This window comes from Rousettus aegyptiacus, unplaced genomic scaffold, assembly GCF_014176215.1.
Source record: "Rousettus aegyptiacus isolate mRouAeg1 unplaced genomic scaffold, mRouAeg1.p scaffold_m13_p_5, whole genome shotgun sequence".
NCBI classification, from domain to species: Eukaryota; Metazoa; Chordata; class Mammalia; order Chiroptera; family Pteropodidae; genus Rousettus; species Rousettus aegyptiacus.
The window spans coordinates 107938922-107957514 of NW_023416308.1; the positions used below are offsets into that span (position 1 = coordinate 107938922).

Here is an 18593-nt window from a genome sequence, read left to right on the forward strand (position 1 = left end):
CAAGTCTACGAAGTCCTGCTTCTCAAGTACAAATGGCAGAGTCATCGAACTGATAGAGTTTCGGAGAGGGGGAACAGTAGTGGTGCTACAGGTAATTCTGAGTATCACAGGTAGATTCTATTGCTTGGTAACTGCTAGAACATTCAGACATTTAGCAATTAAATAATTATTTAGAGTTGCTTTCCGTCTCCCCACTCCCCAACATCTTAATCAGCATTAATCAACCATATTAACAAACTCGCTAAAAATGTAGCATAGCATACAGAGAAAGAGATTCCAACAACTTTTACCAAAAAAAAAAAAAGAAGAAGAAGAAGAAGAAGAAACTCCCAACAGCTCAAATCAGGAGGAGGAGAGAAACCAGGAGGAAATAATACAACACAAATGCGACACTTGCCAAAAAATAAATTTTGAACAAAAACAGCACAGGAAACTAAATGATTACTATACCAGGCACAAAAGGAAAAGGTGTTTTTCTCCTCTACCGCCATCCTTAGGAAATACAGTGTGCTCTCCTACTTACTGCCCAACTGGGGTAAACTACAGGCAAGAGACAAAGCCCGGAACCCACTCCCAGTGTTGTGTACACCAGAAGGGAACAGTAGGGGAAGGAAAGAGAAAGGGATGCAGGCTAGAGTACTCCGCAGCCATATGGCTAGAACAAGGTGACGACCAATCAGAACCAGAATCAGGGAAGTGGGAGTCAGTGAGTCACACTGCATTCACAACTGTTCCTCCCCCAGGCCCTGAAACAAAGCCCGTGGAACCAAGGGGGCAGGGGAAGGAGGGTTCGAAATATTTGCAAACTTACATTAGTCCTCGAGGGGAGGAAAAATAAGAGAGCTGTGCAGACTGGACACGGGTCAGATCATAGGAGCTGGGTAAAGTTTTCTTTGAAAGAAGGCTCTGGCGTACTTCAGAGTGCTCCTAAGACATGCATCTCTTCTGCACTCCTTGCTGTGTTTACCAAAAGACTAAAAGAATACCAAGTGTGTAGTTGTGCATATCTGTGAAATTTTTTTTTCAATCAAGTTTCCAGGGGAAGCCCTGATGTCTTCCATAACTTAAACGTCTATCACTGCATTTTGGAAACCAATGGTCTAAAGTCAGGTAAGCGCGGCAGTGAAGGTGCTCCTTAGGTGTACAGAGGCTGGGCACACTCTGTTAAAGACTGGCTAATAAAAGAGAGTTGTTGAATATATTTGTTGGCTTTTCTAAGTCCCACAATCCAGTCTTGTTCTAGTTCAGTCTTGAAAACACAAAAATCATATTAACCCAAGCAGGACCCTGATCTGAGTCAGTCCCAGTTCTGAGTGGCAGCAAGAGAAGACAGCCATAATATTTCATAAACCTTAGCTGTACGGTATCAAGCAAAGTTGCTAAGTATCCTCTCGTCTCCATAGAGAGTAAGTATACTTTTATCATTATGTGTTTTAAACAAAGAAATCAACTTCTGATGATCATTAATGAAGGTTATGCTGACATAAACAACTGGATACCTTCAATGTTATTCACATATAACGGAGACCTTTAAATGTAGCTAATTATCTTGGAACATTATCCTGAAGCTTTGCCATTTATCATTCACTAATAAGTTAAAGGGAGTTAAAAGAAAGAGAAAAAATGAAGAAAATGGAAGAGGAAAAGCTGGAAAGAATGAAGGCAGAAGGGAGAAAAGTTAATAACTTATCTTCTCTCCTTAATATATTTTCTATAAACAACGGGCCAATGTGCCAGGCATCCAGAATGGCTAGTACCGCCCCCTTCAATCCATCTGCCAAGAACTGCTTCATAAACCCAGCATGTAATTCCAAGCCTCAGATTCCCTTGGCATGCACATCACTAGGTTTCATCAGGGTTTGTTCAGGCAGAAGAGTTCAGAGCCTCTGACACTTCAAGTCACAGTTTCTGAGACAGGTAGTCATGGTGATCAATTCTGTGTCATTCAGCGATATTATGAATGTGTTTGCACGACAGCAAAACAGATTCCTAAAGAAAAATACAAAAGTTTATAGGCCCAATTCAACTGAAAATCAGGTTCTTGTTTTCCTAAGTTAGTCACTCACTCCAAGGTCCATGGCCTTGGTCAATACAGAAGAAAGATGGAGCAAAGGAAGGCCAGCCTCCACCCTCCAACCAAGCCGCCAGTTTATTTCTATCAAACTCACACAAATTTTGGAAAGCTTCTCTCAAAAGAAACTCCAGGCACAGGCCCTGCCCTCCTGGATGTCAGTGCCTTTTTTTGCTTTTCTACACTCAATTTGTTTGTGTTCTAGTTGGCATTATCTCTTTTATATCAATCATGAGAGGGCCACACCCACTCGGACATCTTCTTACATAATATTGCCTTAAAAATTCACCCTTTTCTTCACCTTTCATACTTTCACCCTTCATACGAGAGGATGACAGAGATTTTTAATTTCACAAATCCAGAAAGTCAAGAACAAATCTTACCCATCTTCATACATAAAATGTGAAAAAATTTTCCAGGTCTTCAGACTAACCAATTTCTCAAATGAAACCAGAGAAACTAAAAATTTTGTGTGCAGAAAAACTAACATGACAAATATACACCTGTTGATGAAGTCAGAATGTACTCGAAGAAACAAAAACTTTCTACTGTGTCTGACTGAAATTCAATCACTGCATTTATAAGTAACACCAATATTCATCAATGGTAAAAACGCAGGAAGGAGATATGATGCCAGTCTCCAGAATGCTAACACTAATTACCCTCTAAAGAATAGGGTATAACCGGCATAACAATGATGAAATTACAATCTAAAGTAAAAGGTATGTGTTACTAAATTAAGTAAAGATTCCACCATTTTATGAACTAAAACACAGGGAAAAGAAGCAATAAACTCTAAACAAGTTCCTTCTTAATGCGGTAAGTGAAAGGCAATGGGAGAATATACATGGAAGTTATTAGAGGGAATGTTCCAGGGGAGACATACAGGGCAGAATTCGGACGGCAGAAGAGGAGGAATACTGGTGGCAGCAGCTATAAAAATATTCTTAGCTAAACATAGTTGTGCTTTATTCATTTCGTAAGGCACAAGAAGGGTTCCCCCAAACTCCCCGATGTTCAGTTTCAGGGTCAGAATCAGCAAATAGCTTCTAACCTTTTAAAATTCCTTAAAAAGGAATATATTCTTTAAAAATACCACCTGTTTGGCAGAAGCAGTATCTATAACCTTATCTTATACAGGGAACTGTCTGTATATATGTTGTTGTCTACTAAAGGGGATGTTTGGTCTTAAGACAGTTTGGAACACAGATAATTATTTTATAGTTCTGCAAGGTGCCATGGAATTTTTACAGTACAATGTAAATGAATTAAGAACAGCAGCAGCTGGAACTATGTGGGGTTTTTTTTTGTTTTGTTTTGTTTTTGTTTTTTTCTTTTTTGACAAAGTTCAAACTTCTCTACATAGATGCTTAACAGATGGTGGAGAACACATATGTCATGGTACTGATCAGACTTGGGCTTACTTTTTAATTAAAAAAATATTCTTTGGGGTTTACTCTTCTTTAACACACACACACATTTACATCAAGAGGTTTTACACACCAATTCCATCTCCACAGGAGAACAGACCTTTTATTCATATCAATGGGATTTATATTCCATCTCCATAGGGGATTAGATCCTTTATTTGATAGCCTGATTAAAATGCAGTTTACATTCTTCTAGTTTAGTTCATTCACGCTCTAATAGGTAAGCTCTACCCCTCCCCCGCTCCTCCCCCTCCCCCCCGCCCCCACACACACACTCCTTATGCATGACTATAAAAGAGAGGGCTGCTAGAGTCAAACTACACCTATATCCAGGGACGATTCTAAGAACCTGGGGGCTGGCCGCCTTTAACTTGCATCACAAGAAAAGAGTGTAGCTGTTGCACACAAGAGAGATGTGGCCCCTGGAGAACTACAGTTTTCCAATATGTAACATACCTAGATGCTAGGGCAAAATAGTAAAAACAGACAGAATAAAAAAGAGCACTGCATGCTGGGAATGACAGTTGTAATACAATTCCCTATAATAGAAGACCAAAGAAGCCAAAATCAGAACCCAGTTGGCCTACATTTCTCTACATCTCTTTGAAACACTAAGCTTGCTTCACAAAAGTGTTGAGGGGCAAATGAATTAATGGTGAGAAATGTTTAGGAAACTGTTGAGGGCAATGTGAAAATAAGGGATGATAACCAATGAATACTACGATTTGTCTAGTATGAATTTTTAACTCAGAGCAACAGCTAATTAAACGGGACTTTCATTTCCAATGCCAATTATATTTCAAACACTTGATTTTTTAACATCTATTAGTTCAAACTATTTTTTTTTAATGAGAATTGCTCAAAGTACAGGATTAAAAAGGACAATGATACCTGTTGCCTTTCAATCTCAGAAATCAAACACAGTAGGGATTACTTCCCTGTGTAGAAATCTAGGTACAGGCCAGATTTCTTACATCTCTATAGTGGTTCAGGGCTATATTCTGAATATAAAAAATAGATGTCCAATTTAAATGTAACCTGACCTAGAAAAGACCCTTAGATACATTAATGAGAACAGAAAAAAAAAAAAATTAAGAACCATTTATAATCTGCATAATTTAGTTGCTTGCTAAAATAAAAAGTGCCTGAATCATTGTGTTTGTACCACACAATGAGATATGACATGGAGGCTATTAATTTGTAAATTAAGCTCTAGTTCAGCAAAGCGCATGCCCCTCCGTAACTATCTGTTACAGACCTGCACACACCACCAGCTCGTCATCCATCATTCCACCACTCTGCCCCACAACTTAAAAGGCAGCATTGCCTTGTTAATGTCAGTTGTCCCATGCACGACAGAAATTCTCTCATTGCTCTGCCCTGAAGCTGCTGTGGTTTTCCTCACAAAAGAACGATGATTGGAAATGGCTGCGCTGGGGCTGTCCCTGACAAGTGGGATATGAAAATACAATTTGAGCACAGTAATGACCCTAGAATGGGGGGAGGGAAAGAGAGGAACCAAACCAAAAACCTCTATCATTTTGTGGAACACTGCTCAGATAAAACAGATTGTTTTGCCGACTCCAAGCCCTGGGTACAATTTGTGGTAATGCAGGAAGCCCTCTTTTCCCAGAAACACAAGAAAGAATCAGATGCTGAAAGAAGATATAACAGAGTATTTAAACAAATTCTACACAAAATACATATACTAAGACACGGATAAATCATTTCTAAAGGCAAGGACACATTTTAACAATCTTCGATTCAGCAGTTTTTTTCTTAAAATAGAGAAAAAGATAGATAATGGTATTAGAATAATATCTCTGTGAGGCAGGATACATTAGACAGAGAATATCCTATGGTGAAATGTAATATTTTCCTTACATTTAAATAAGTTTCATAAATCTCTAAACACTGAAATTTGAATTGGGAAATATTTTAACAAAAGTACATCCTCGACGATACACTCTTGATACTTAAAAACATAATTTATATCATCTACAGTAACAGCATAAACACACAGCTATAAAAAGATTTCAAAGCTACTGAATGAGTATCTCTTAATTTCACAAAGTATTCACTAACTCAGTAGTTTATCAGGAAGTATTTGTTACAACCACTGGAAGAGAAAAATTAAGTGTTACAAATTTACTTTCTGACAAGACCCCACATAAAACAACACTGAGAGAGCAATTCTATCACCTATGTAGGCTGCCAAGATGAGGGATGGGTAACTTCAAGGGATTGGATCTTCCAAGACACGTGATGAAGGATGATTTGCACTACTCTGTATTTAGTTTGGGTTTTCTGCATCAGAGACAGAAGAAACCTGAACTCATCTTTCAGACTTTCAGGGCAGGGTTGCCTCATTGTTTTAAATTGTCAGTACTAGAAGTTTTTATTAAAGAGAGATAGAGATTCAGCTAGAAGAAGGCATGAATAATCTCTTACTGAATAAAAAACACTTAATTAAAATTTTAAGTATTTTATTAAATCTTGTGTGAAAAAAATAATTTTTCATAGGCTATGAAAATCGGTAAATCCAATTGACAAATCTCTACATGAATATTTAAAGTCTTCACACACACGCACGCATACACACTCTTCAAGTTTTAGAAAAGATGGAATGACCGCAATAAAAATGATTTGTTATTTTTATCTTCTTTTAGCTTACTTCTTCGTAGTGAAGTACATGTAGCTCAATCCTTTACTATATTGTTCTCCCATTTCCGTATCCAGCACAATTACTGAGGTGCAGGTTCATCCAAGACAAGGACACTGAACTGAACATAAGACCAGTCCCTTGGTTTTTTTTTTACAAAACAAGACTTCTTAGAGCAGTTTTAAGTTCACAGTAAAACTGAGTGAAAGGTGCAGAGAATTCCTATAAACTCCCTGCCTCCTGACCCATAGCTTCCCTTACTATCAACATCCCTACCAGAATGGCACATTTGTTAAAACTGATGAACCTACGCTGACATATCATCATCACCCAAAATCCATAGTTTACACTAGGGTTCACTCTTAATGTTATACATCCTTTGTATTCTGACAAACATATAATGACATATATCCAGCACTGTAGCATTATATGGAATAATTTCACTGTCCTAAAAATTCTCTGTGCTCTGCCTATTCATTTCTCTTCCCCTAAGCCCTGGCAACCACTGATCATTCTACTATTTCCATAATTCTGCCTTTTCCACAATGTGATGTAGTTGGAATCATACATCAAGTAGTCTTTTCTAATGGACTTCTTTCACTGAGTAATATGCAGTTCAAGTTCCTACACGTCTTTTCATAGGTTGATAGCTCATTTCTTTTTACTGCCAAATAATATTCCATTGTCTGAATATACCACAGTAGTTCTCTTGATTTTCAGTCTAATGTGGCAGCTGGTGAGTTCTATAATAGTTACAATAAAAACAACAGCAATAATATCAGATAGCAATTACCTGCCACCTAGTACAATGAGATTCTGAGCATCGAAGTGACTTGACCTAGGTCTCAAGTCAGGCAGAGTCAGACTTAATAGTTCTAGTTTCTGATATCGAATTCCATACCCTCCCTCCCCGACACCTATACACTACATAATACAGCAAACCACAAAAAACACTTAGGGGAAAACTGTGTGTGTGTGTGTGTGTGTGTGTGTGTGTGTGTGTGTGTGTGTGTATGTGTGTGTGTGTGTGTTCCCATTCTGCTTTTAGGAAATCAAGAAATCTGGGTTCCAGTTTTGCAGCTGTTATTAAACTAGGTTTGTGACCTTGGGTGAATTATCTACCTGATCTTGGTCTCAGCTTCTCCACTCTATCTTCGACATTCTCTTCTGCTTAAAATTCTATGACTCTTTGAATGACAAGAATACAGTCTCTTGATTATACTTTCTACCTCTACAAATAAGCACTGTAAAAGAAAACTAATGCTCCCAATGATGACCCTGACACACTAGAGAAACTAAATCATTAAAGAATGGTTTTATACAGGGATCGAACATTCACATGGAACTGGGGTCAGGCAGGTACTACATGTGAATGAAGCTGGCCAGCTATGAGATAATAAGAAGCAATGGGGACCAAGGTCAACTGGAGAGGGAATGCCCTGTCTAACGGCATGAATGTAAGGATTGCTTTTAATGTTTTGAGTCAAACAAAATATCTCTGCTGGTTAGATTATGCCCACAGGCTACCAGTTCTTGACCCCTAGACAGTAATTACATTCACTGAACTGTAGTTACTAGGAGGGGAATCCAACATTACTTAGAAAAATTTTCAACAATAAGAAGTGAGTCAAAAAGGATTTCAGATAACCCAAAAATTAAAAAGGTTTTCTGGTTGATCACAATTCACCACTGTGAAAAGGCTGGGGTGTGACTTTTAGGGGGAAGAAGCACAGACATAAAGAGCAAGTAATCAATCAGTACTGAGAAGAATATGATAAGATAAAATATCTGAAGATACGGGGAGACAGATAACTATTTATAAAATATAAAGAAAATTTCAGTAATAATATGTCCCATAATTGTGCCAACTTTATCAAAACAGCTTAAAGTACTTACAGATCATTTAAACCCCTCCCCACCATGTAACATTGACGTAAGAATGAACTGGAATCAGTTTCTCTATCACCGAACCATAGCTGTCTCCAGGGCTGAAGAAAGCAGCTGTTTAAACAGCCTCATTGTAGAGGTCAGTAAAATGAAAGCTACCTTGTTGAAGCTACCCAGGGAATTCTAGTAAGCAAAATGTAATCATCAGATTTGGAATCCAACCAAAACACTAGAAACATCTCTTGCACTTAACTGGTTCTTGTTTCTGAGTACTCAGATTTGTCTAAATCATTTATATAATTAAGAAAAAAAGAAATTCATGTTATAAACATATGGATTATTTAATATTTTATCTAAGTGAACCCTAAATAAAAAATGATGAGACCATTTTCTACAAATATTTCCCTAGTGATGTGATGATTATATAGCTCTTTACAACTGTACATTTTCACTCTCTTATCAAATAAGATTCTCACAAATATGTGGGGGTGGATTAAGGCAACTGTCATGGATTCAGACAGGGAAACTAAGACATATGGCGACTGATGACCAATCAAAATTTACACAGTTACCTAACAGTAAAATGGCACTAGAATATGGACTCCCTATACTGCGGAAAACTAGTGTGAATGAAGCTCTCTGTTCACTGAACAAAGAGCTGGAGTTCATTTGTCTGAACCAACTCTTCTGGGGCTGACAGGAGGTTGGGTGTTATCCAAGTGGACTGACTGAATGTAGAGTACACCGGTGAGGGAAGTTGGGCCAGGCAGAGAGATGTCTTTTGTTGAACATCAGTCTCTAGATACAGTAAACAGCTAGGAAACAAAGGCCACTTAGAGCCAAGAAAGACGAGTAACTTGCGTAACGAAATGAAGGGGTCAAGCAGGAAAGGAGCCAGAGGATTCAGTCAAGGCAGGAAACAGGTCAGCCAGAGATGAGGCATGGACAGCTCAAGAGATGGGTCTGGAGCAAATTCTACCCACAGCGTCCAATCTCAGGTGAAGTTCCTATAAACTGCTGTGTGCACTTGGAAGGGCTGGGCGTGTTCTTAAAGGGACTGTGCAGTGCTGGATAACTTGCTCCAAAATGCCAGAGAGACTGTATTTTTGTCATCAAAGATATTTTCTCTGGCAGCTGAGCAGGGATACACATGGAGCCAACCCAAGAGAATGAAATGCTTCCTCATCTATGAAGTATGATGGACAATTTTAAGATGCTATTTCTAACCTTCCAGCCTCAAGCCCCAAACTTCAATTCTGAAACAATGACTTCAATTTAATAAATTTAATGTACATTGGCAACATTTAGACCGGTAAAATGTTGGGTCCCAGTGGGTTTTTAAAGGAGTGAATCACAGCAAACTTTGCTTGCTAGCCACTCGTATAAAGCTGGTTTAAAATTTTTATTCACTAACAGATTAATCCTACTGCCATGAAAACTATATGGCTATCTTGCTTTTAAAATACAACATAGATGATCAAAACCCATATGCAAAGGTGCTGAGAAAACAACATTATAAACCACACAGAGAGGTTTGAAATCAGCTTCCCACTTTCAGAGCTGCTACCAGAAATCCTGGCTGCCCCTCCCCCACCATCACACAAGACCAAGGCTCAGTCAATAAGACTGCTGTGCGAGTGACACGGCCATCACTTCTGCTTAGTCTCCACAGGCCTAATGTATGTGATGCTGAATTTACTTATCTCAGTAGGCAGCACAGCCTCGCCAAGAGTGGTTATGTTTTAGACTTGGTAAGAACAAGATGTCAGGGGTTTTGTTGGTGGTGCATCACTCTGCGACACCTTATTCCAACTCTGTGCTGAGCTGGCAAAAGCACTAAATCAACCCTCTGCAATCCGGCTCCGCTTACCCTTCGGATGTTCCAGTGGCACAACGACTTTGCAACATTCACTGGCAATGTGACATGTGACACACCAGTAACCCAGATTTGTCTAGTCATCACAGCCTTTGAATGTCTCCTTGGTCCTTCTCTGTCCTTGTTCCTCCCAGTTTTGTTTTCCTTACGAAATATTCTCCCTGTGACATTTTCAACCAAAGGACACAAGGCTCTAACTCTATCTTGAGCTCATCAGAAACGTATATGATCTCTATGCCACACAAAAGACTTGTTAGACAATACTCGAGCTTCCTACAGCCTACTCCGCTTAGATGCTGAGAATGAGGAGGCAATTATTTACATCCCGTTTAAAAAGAACCCAATTGATTTAAGGAGGACTATGGGGGCAAGTGTGACAGACCTACTTAGAGAAAGCAAAGATATTTGTCATCTGATGGATACACAGTGGAATGGACCTACTCGTATGCAGGCTATCAGCCTTGCCACTAATCAGAAGGGAGAAAGCATCCTTACGAAAAGAAAATGGAATAAATTAAGTGGAAAAGAAGAAGTGACACGAAAGTACAATGTTTAACAAGCAGATTTTTTTGATGGCTGAAGGTGCTTCTTTCCTAACTGGGACTCCCTATAACTGGAAGGAATCATTCCTACACAGGGGTGCATACCTATACTTCACAGGGTGTTTGTTTGTGTGACAGTTATACTGTCATAATTTTAGATGGTTAAACCTCTGCTCCAGGATTTATAAAAGATCAGAACACTTGTCACTCCTGGTGCAGGTAGAGTGAGATAGAGTGGTTGAGCAGTTCATTTTTCTTTATAATTACACTCCATTAACCTTCCACATGAGAGCTCCCCTGTGCTTTCATACCAGCAGCACCAACTGGCTGCATTTGATAAGGCTCTACAGAGTCTGCAAGAGCAGCACATGCAACAAAAAGAACACTTTAATACTGCAGACTTAAGCAGAAGCTGAACGCAGCTACGAAGCTCCTCTACTTATTGGCACACATATTCAGCTCAATTATACATGTGTAGACAAAAACAAACCAAAATGTAAAGCCGGAAACCAGCAAACAGATGATGGGAGCTTATTTTAAACCCAAAGTGATTCGAAAATCTTCTGGTAATCCTTATAGTATCAAAACCTAATTTATTATTATTTTTCTACCTTTTGATAATGTGGCATCCCATAAGAAATGTATTCAATTTACTAAAGCTTACAGGGTGATACAATTACAGGTGATCTATATTACAATTAGATCACATTGGTGTCTACAAGCTGCATGTTGTGAAGGTAATTTACTCACTAAAGTATTTCTCCTTATGGTTCTCTCAGTAACTCATTTAAAAAAAAAATGGTTAAGAACTAGCATTAAGTCTATCTCTATCCTTGACAGTGGTGATGTAAGTAATTTCTCTTTTTGAGAGAGAGAGCGAGCGTGCGTGCACGCGCACACAAGCGCATGCAAGCGAGCGAGACCGAGAGACCTATTCCATTAATGATGTATTCTTCCAGAGTTTTTAATACAGTGCCTGGAACACTACTTTCCAGATGCACTAAGGTACATCAGTGCTTTCTCCACCCTGAGCAAAGGCTAGGTGTTACACGCTCGAGCACATAAAACAAAAGCCAATTTGAGAAGTAGGTGCTGGCACAATTAATTTTGAATAGGATCCCAATCACTTGGGAACAAAAGGTAGCTATACTCATACCTCTGTCTTAACTAACCAACAGCATTCACAGCTATCACAACATCTCAGAATAAAGTCTCTGTGGTAGTGTGTGTTTCTAGGTACATCCCTAACCACAGTGACCTAAGGAAGATCAACAGGTTAGGAGTGGCATGGCATTTTTCATCAAATGTTATATTTAAAACACTTTTTTAGAGATATAAAACTACAGCAAATCTTGTTTTTGAAAATTAATGAGATGCTTAGTACTTCTGAAAGTGTTTGGCAGAGAAATGATTGTTTACATTTACATTTTGAAGATAGATGATTAGATCTGGGAATTCTACTATACTCTTCCTTTTTCAATGCTTTATGTATGAAACTGAAGGACTTTTCCCTTATTATTTTTCTTTTGCTTAACACCATTATAAACGTAGGTTACTGTAAGTTTTTATGACACTTACCACCACGGTATCCTTTTAAAAAATGTTTCTTAACCCAAACATCAGACTTGTGCTTGCAACTAAATAGTTCATAATTCTTTAAAACTCAATATCAAAGACGTAATTTTAATATTTTCTTGTACATCACATGCTGAAGCATTAGGCATAATAATGCTGAATAGTCACATGCCAAAAGATAAAGCTGGACTGAGCCTATACGAAGCAGCTCCCAAAAATGTTGGTTTTTCAATGTCCAGATCCAGTGGCAGTCAGATTTCTCCTCTACCAAATAATGCATATTTTTCATTTCCCAATGGATAGAATTTCTTTCACTAAGTACTTGTTTTTCATTTGAAAAGTGGCAGACATTAAAATTCCACTCTCTATAATCATGTTAAGAATCAGGCAAAAGCCAATCTACCTGCTCAGGATCTGTTGCTCTGACTCATTGTTGGGCCATCTGTTTATATGTGCTGCTTGTCTCACGGTGCAAATCAACCTGCTGCTAGGAAGACCTGCCTCACGCTGCAAACTCGTTCTGCATTTTCAAACCCCCTCACCAGCAATAGGTCCTCTTATCAGAACCTAGAACTACCACTTCAATCAACTAGAGTCAGACCTTGTTCTAGTGCTCTTGTAAAAAAAAAAAAAAAAAAAAAGATACACAGGCCCAAGCGCAAACAGGTCATTTCTGAACACTGGGCTTACGAGGAAGGTGGCAGCACAGTTTTGCTCCTATCGAAATATTTTAGTACCATCAGCAGCAATCAGCCTGCTACCCAGGCATACACATGTACTACTGTGGAGAGAGGCTAAAAAGATTACTGAATCCCAGAAGACAAGAACATAAACTGCAAATACAAACCATTCTGGTCTTCTTTGTTTTAAAGATTGGCAACTTACTCATTGATGGGTTTCCATCTGTGTTATTAGCACACAAATTTAAAGCAGCATTAGAAAAGGTTCTCAGAACATCCTTTGATCCACCCACAACTATCAGTTTGCTTGCTATTTTGCATACATTTTGCTAATCACTCTCTCATCTTAGATTTGAAAGGATATTAGGACCATGACTAGGGTGGTGGGAAGTATAAAGTTTCAAGGCAATATTTATTGAATATCCCTAGAGAGTATATAGTATTCTATTAGATGTTGTGGTATAATATTAAAAAGTTATTTAATTTTTTAAAAAGTTTATATAGCTAGTTCAGGAGCTAGAAGTACATATGCAAAAGAACTATAACATTTCTTATAGAATATTAACAAGTAAGATTATTGGAAAATTAAAACATATGTAAACAGAGCAGAGAGCAATAAATACAGAAAGTGGAGCCACAAATAGAATACAAGATCAAATCTGGTAGAGTGTACATTTTGAGGTAAATCCAAGAAAAAAATTTTGAGACAGAAACAAATGTGGGCTATCTATAATAATTAAAAATTATTATTTTGGAGAAATGGAGTAAGGCAAGTTTAGATGCTAATGGTTGATTAGAGGTCCCTTAATAAACAAATATGTACCCAATGAAAAGGCATGTATATACTTCCACTGGGCTCTATTCTTTATAATTAAGAAGACTATTCTTTTCATTTAAGAATATAAAATTTAGAATCATCTATATTGTTTCTAACAAATGCACCTGAAAATGCATGTCCATTTTAGAAAGGAAATTTAAAAATGTATTTAGAGGACCAAAAAATGTATAATTTAGAGGAAGCTGAGCAGTTCCTAGGCTGGTGGTTGGAGGAGGAAAAACTATGTTGATGACATACAGAAATATACTTAAAAACAGATTTGAAAGAACAAAATATTATGTTGCTTATTAGCAACAAATAACTGGTGATGACAAAGCACAGGGATGAGAGGAGTGATACTTGCATGAGAATTTCTGAATCTTAGTGGGTGAGAAATTATCACATTTCCTTTTGTTCTAGGCCCTACCGTCTCCAGTGTACACAAACTCCTTAACTTCTCTCCTGAGGATGAGTCACCGCAGTGGTGAATAGAAATGCTTGTCCTATTCCTCTGTGCTAAGGCCAAGTCACAACCTTCTGCAAGCCTGCAGCAATATGACATTTAATGAACAACTAGCAACATCTATAATCTTTGTTTTAACAGACACTGAGAAATGGAAATAATGATCTAGGGAAATTCTAATTTTCAAATTGACTGGAGAACTGAGGCTAGGATGTTAACCCTCTCAACTGCCTGATACTTGCAAAACACACCACCACCAAATTATAAGTGAAGGCGGCAAACTTTAAAAAAAGCAAGCAACGTGTTTAGCATAAAGAAACTGCTACATCATTTCCCACACTATGCTATGAAAACAAATTATTCACTCTAAACTATATGCCAAGGAATACAGTGTTATTTCGAAACTATATTCTCTTACCTTTAGATATAACAGCAGCTAAACCCTACCTCTTACTTATTCTACCCTGGGAGTTGCAGTCTCTCTCATCAAGATTCGATAATAATCTTAACACTTCTAAATTCACTGCTGAAAATGACCATTAGTTGAGATGTGGGACTAAAGATAAGAAAGTAAACAATTACCAGAAACTAGGTAACAGTCAAATTGTAGATGTTATTTAAAGACTTTAATGTTTTCCTTTCAAAAACTAGACTTAAAAATGACCAAAAATTCATTGGGTGCAATTGTTTAATGATTTTAATCCAACCCTTCTGAACCATTCCTATTATCGTATAACCTTACATGTCTGTTTTTCATTATTTGTTTCCCAGAGATCACTATATCATTTTCTAAATTTAAAATTTAGGTTTAAATAAAAATTTGACATTCTAAACTTTGACTAATGCCACATTAGTGGTTCAACAAATCTAAATTAGCCATCAAACCCAGACATTTTGCTAACACAACTGAAAGAACACACCAGAACTTATTAACATAGCTGCTTTAGAAGAAGAAATATCACATAAGTCATGTATTGTTCTGGTAGAGAAGATGAAGAGAATGTGGAAGTTGAAAAACCTTCAAGGTAAAGTCAAGGATTCTGTGACCACCAGGGTGGTAGGTAGATATGGGGGATCTAATATGTTTTAGAATCAAGTCCAAGACGGGCCATGAGAACTGCCATATCAACAAATTTTCTTCTAATAAATTACTGCAGTGTACTTTTCGCCAATGAGCCTACAGGTTCTAATGAGATAAAACCATATTCACCTGACCTGAGAAATAAATGAGACTAATAATGAAAGCCACAGTTGTGGTGACTAATCAGCGCTTCCGCCACACGTGTCCCACAGCTTCAAGAGACCAGCTAATAACACAGGGAAGAAAACAAAAACACTGCTAGCTAACACTGCATTTTTATGTAAGAAAAGAGCAGGAAGAGGATTAAATGCTTTCTTTTTTTTTCTCCCTGATGCATATATCTTAAAAATTCCATTAGTATCTTGCCAGATTTTCAAGAGAAAAGCCGCGTGCGCCAGAGTTAACTGGTACGATAGGCCATCAGAGAATAAAACCAATAAGAAACCTTTCTGTTCTGCACTTCACAGGGCTGTCACTCGTACTAGAAAAACGTCACTTTGAAGCCCTGTTTGCATTCCATTTTTAACTAGAGGGAAGAGGATGGAGGTCTTTGGTTTCTATGACAACACAGATGGGCCATAATACAAGATACTTACAAATGTTCAATTGCAGGGATGCCAAATCAAATTAAGGCAGAGTTAGCACTACTTCATAAAAACTAGATAGGGGCGAAAACAAAATACTTATGGCAAAATGATGCCATTTCTAGAAGTGGTTCTGAAAGATTTCATGAGGAAATATAAGGAAAAAAATGACTATTTTTAGTAAAAACAAATAAAACCGTAAAACTAATATATAAAAATAAAGCTCCAATTTACATGAGTAAATGTTTTCATTAAATTTTACTGGAAGATTACTACTTCACTTAATGTGAAAAAAAAATCTCTCTCAAACAACATGAATTTCATTAGTGATTTAAATCATTACAATCTGGCATACTGGCTGGGTTTTAATGGTGAGTTGAGAGCTCCTCTGACTTTTTCCTTTGTTCCATTCTCAAGATTTGTTTCTATATCTGGATTTCATAACTAGAGTACTTAGTCCTCAAAATAATTGTGGAATGGCTAATGTTTCAGGAAGGAACTAATTTGTAACTTGTAGTTAGTACAACTTGTGAAATTTATTAACTTTCCAACAGAATAGGTAATCTACCATTATCACTTTCCATATATAAATTATGATTTATTTGAGAACAGTCCTCAGCAAACATTTCTAGTTTTTAAAAGTACTATTTTGAAAAAGGTATTTACATGTGACCCTCTTCATTTGAGGGGAAAAGAAAATGTTTTATATTCAAACAAATAAGGGAACTGATTTAGATCATGGATCTTACCATTGGGGAAAAGGGATATCACATACCCCTTTAAGATCATAATGAAGAACTATGTGGACCCTCTCCTCCAAAATGCCATATATGCATGAACACATACACACATATTCTGCATACATTTCAGGGTATTTAGATAGTCTCCCACCCCTCCCCCCAGCCAGACACCCTCCACTGAGCACCCAGTTCACAGACTTATTCAGGGCCCTTCTTCCCCAAAGCCACAGTTCCATCACTACTAATAATGGAAGTCTCCAAACAAAACAAAACAAAATTTTAACATTTTCAATATTAAGTAGACTGATGGTACCATTTTACTTAAAATGCAGCTCAAATTAAATAAATTCAAATAAAATGAATTCATTTAATAAATACATATCTGCTGCAGAAATTTTACTAACGCTTGAAAACTGAATTCCAACTCTTTTAGACTCCCATCATCAAGTTAAGTCTACTTCTGTGACTTTTTCTTCTCCCTGAAAGGGCATAAACCCATTTAAAATTATTTTCAGAGAGTCTGAGATAGAAAGTTGTAAAAATAAGACTAATTTCCTTAGTAGAACCTTTTCAAAACTCAGATGCTTCTTGTTTTGAAAAGAAAATCTGTATATTCAGAGTGCCATTTAAACAAAAACAGTCATGAAAATGTTGTACCTGTACTATATAAGGAAAGAGCTTGGGCCAAATGCTAAAAAAGCTTTACAAACCAGGGCACTGGTTTTTCTTTCACCCCGTCTTTGTGAGTGACTCTCATCATCACTTGGCCTCTCTTTAGTATTAGTTTCCTCTGTTACAAAATGAGGATAATGCCTATATATCCCTCATCCCCACTCAAAGAAGAAAAATTTTTTTATAAAATTAGTCATAAAATATTCAGTATTGAGTACTAATAATGACACTAAATAATAAAACGACAGTCTAAAAATGCTGATGAACTTGATTTTTAAAACACCATAAAGCCGCCCTGCTGTCCATTATGGTGACATTCTCACGAAGGGCAGAGTAAGAAAAGGCTGCAATTCTCAGTTGGATGATGACTAGTACTTATAGAAGATTAGAAATAAGAACGGTGTATTATGTAAAACAGAATCAAAGATGGAAGTATAAGCATGGCTCAGCACACCATGACGCATATGATATTTTAATTTGAAAGGTACTAGGGAGGCCTTGCACTCAGGCCCATATAAGTGCCTTCAAAAGCTTCGTTAGACCGTGGACATTTGCCCTTCATCAATTGCTTCCTATGCCAGGATTTCCTTTTTGAGTGTTGCAACCTAATATTCTCACCCAGGCAACCACAAGCTTGTTTTGGAAAGGTTCCCTATTTCAGAAGCCTCAGTGCTATTTCCATTTGGAAATACATCTTTATGAAAATATGTATCATCCCCAAAACTAAAATGCTTAGCTATATTAAGTTTCAGCTGTAAGTGATATTTTTGGAAAAGTGGTAATTTCAGAATCTCTGCTTCAAAATTACAGAGTTGGTTTTTTTTAATGGAGTCACAAAGTAGAAATTAAAAAGATATACCAATGATTAAAGACCTCTCCTCCATTTTTCTTGTCCCATTTTACTTAAAGTTTAAAAATATTTTACTTAAATTTTTTAAGTCACCGAATTATATATACTGGTAAGAATGTCATCAGATATCCATCTTCTTAAAAACTAAATAATCCAATGCAAAAGAGCTCTTAACAGTGGTCTGACATCGTGGATGGTGCGGCTACACAACCAATTGAAGTAATCCAACACAGCAAAAAATTTGTACTTTTGATCAAAGGTAAAGGATTCCACTTTTAATTAGATAAGAAACTAATATGTCAATTATGCCTCAATAAAAAATAAACATCAAATTATTATGTTGTATACCTAAAACTAATATAATGTTAAATGTCAATTACACTTTAATAAAAAGAAAAGAAGAGACATTGGAGGGTGTGGGGAGAGAAGAGAAGGAAGTCCTTGTTTTAAGATTATATTAAAAGCTACTTAAAACATGTAAGTGATGATATTTCATGAACTAAAATATTTGACAACTGGCTATAATGGAACATCCTATATCCTTTTCTTCAACATAACAATTTTAAAGAACTGTGCTCATTTGACCTCTTATCCAACAGAAACTCATTTTCCTTCATATTCATTTGCACAGCACAGAAATATTTATTTTGTTACAGTACTTAA

The 18593-nt window shown here is 37.1% G+C and overlaps 1 protein-coding gene across 14 annotated transcripts in view; it reads right to left on the reverse strand.

Annotated features, from left to right (window-relative positions):
* Positions 1 to 18593, reverse strand: part of PHF21A (PHD finger protein 21A) — a 151654-nt gene that overhangs the window by 37376 nt on the left and 95685 nt on the right. Inside the window, exon 1 of one of the 14 annotated variants that reach the window (XM_036221255.1) lies at positions 451 to 3711. The exons of the other annotated variants lie outside the window; for them this stretch is intronic. The gene's annotated coding sequence lies outside the window, so the exon portion shown is untranslated. Of the gene's footprint in view, positions 1 to 450; positions 3712 to 18593 lie in introns of those variants that run through there. 14 annotated transcript variants of the gene reach the window in all.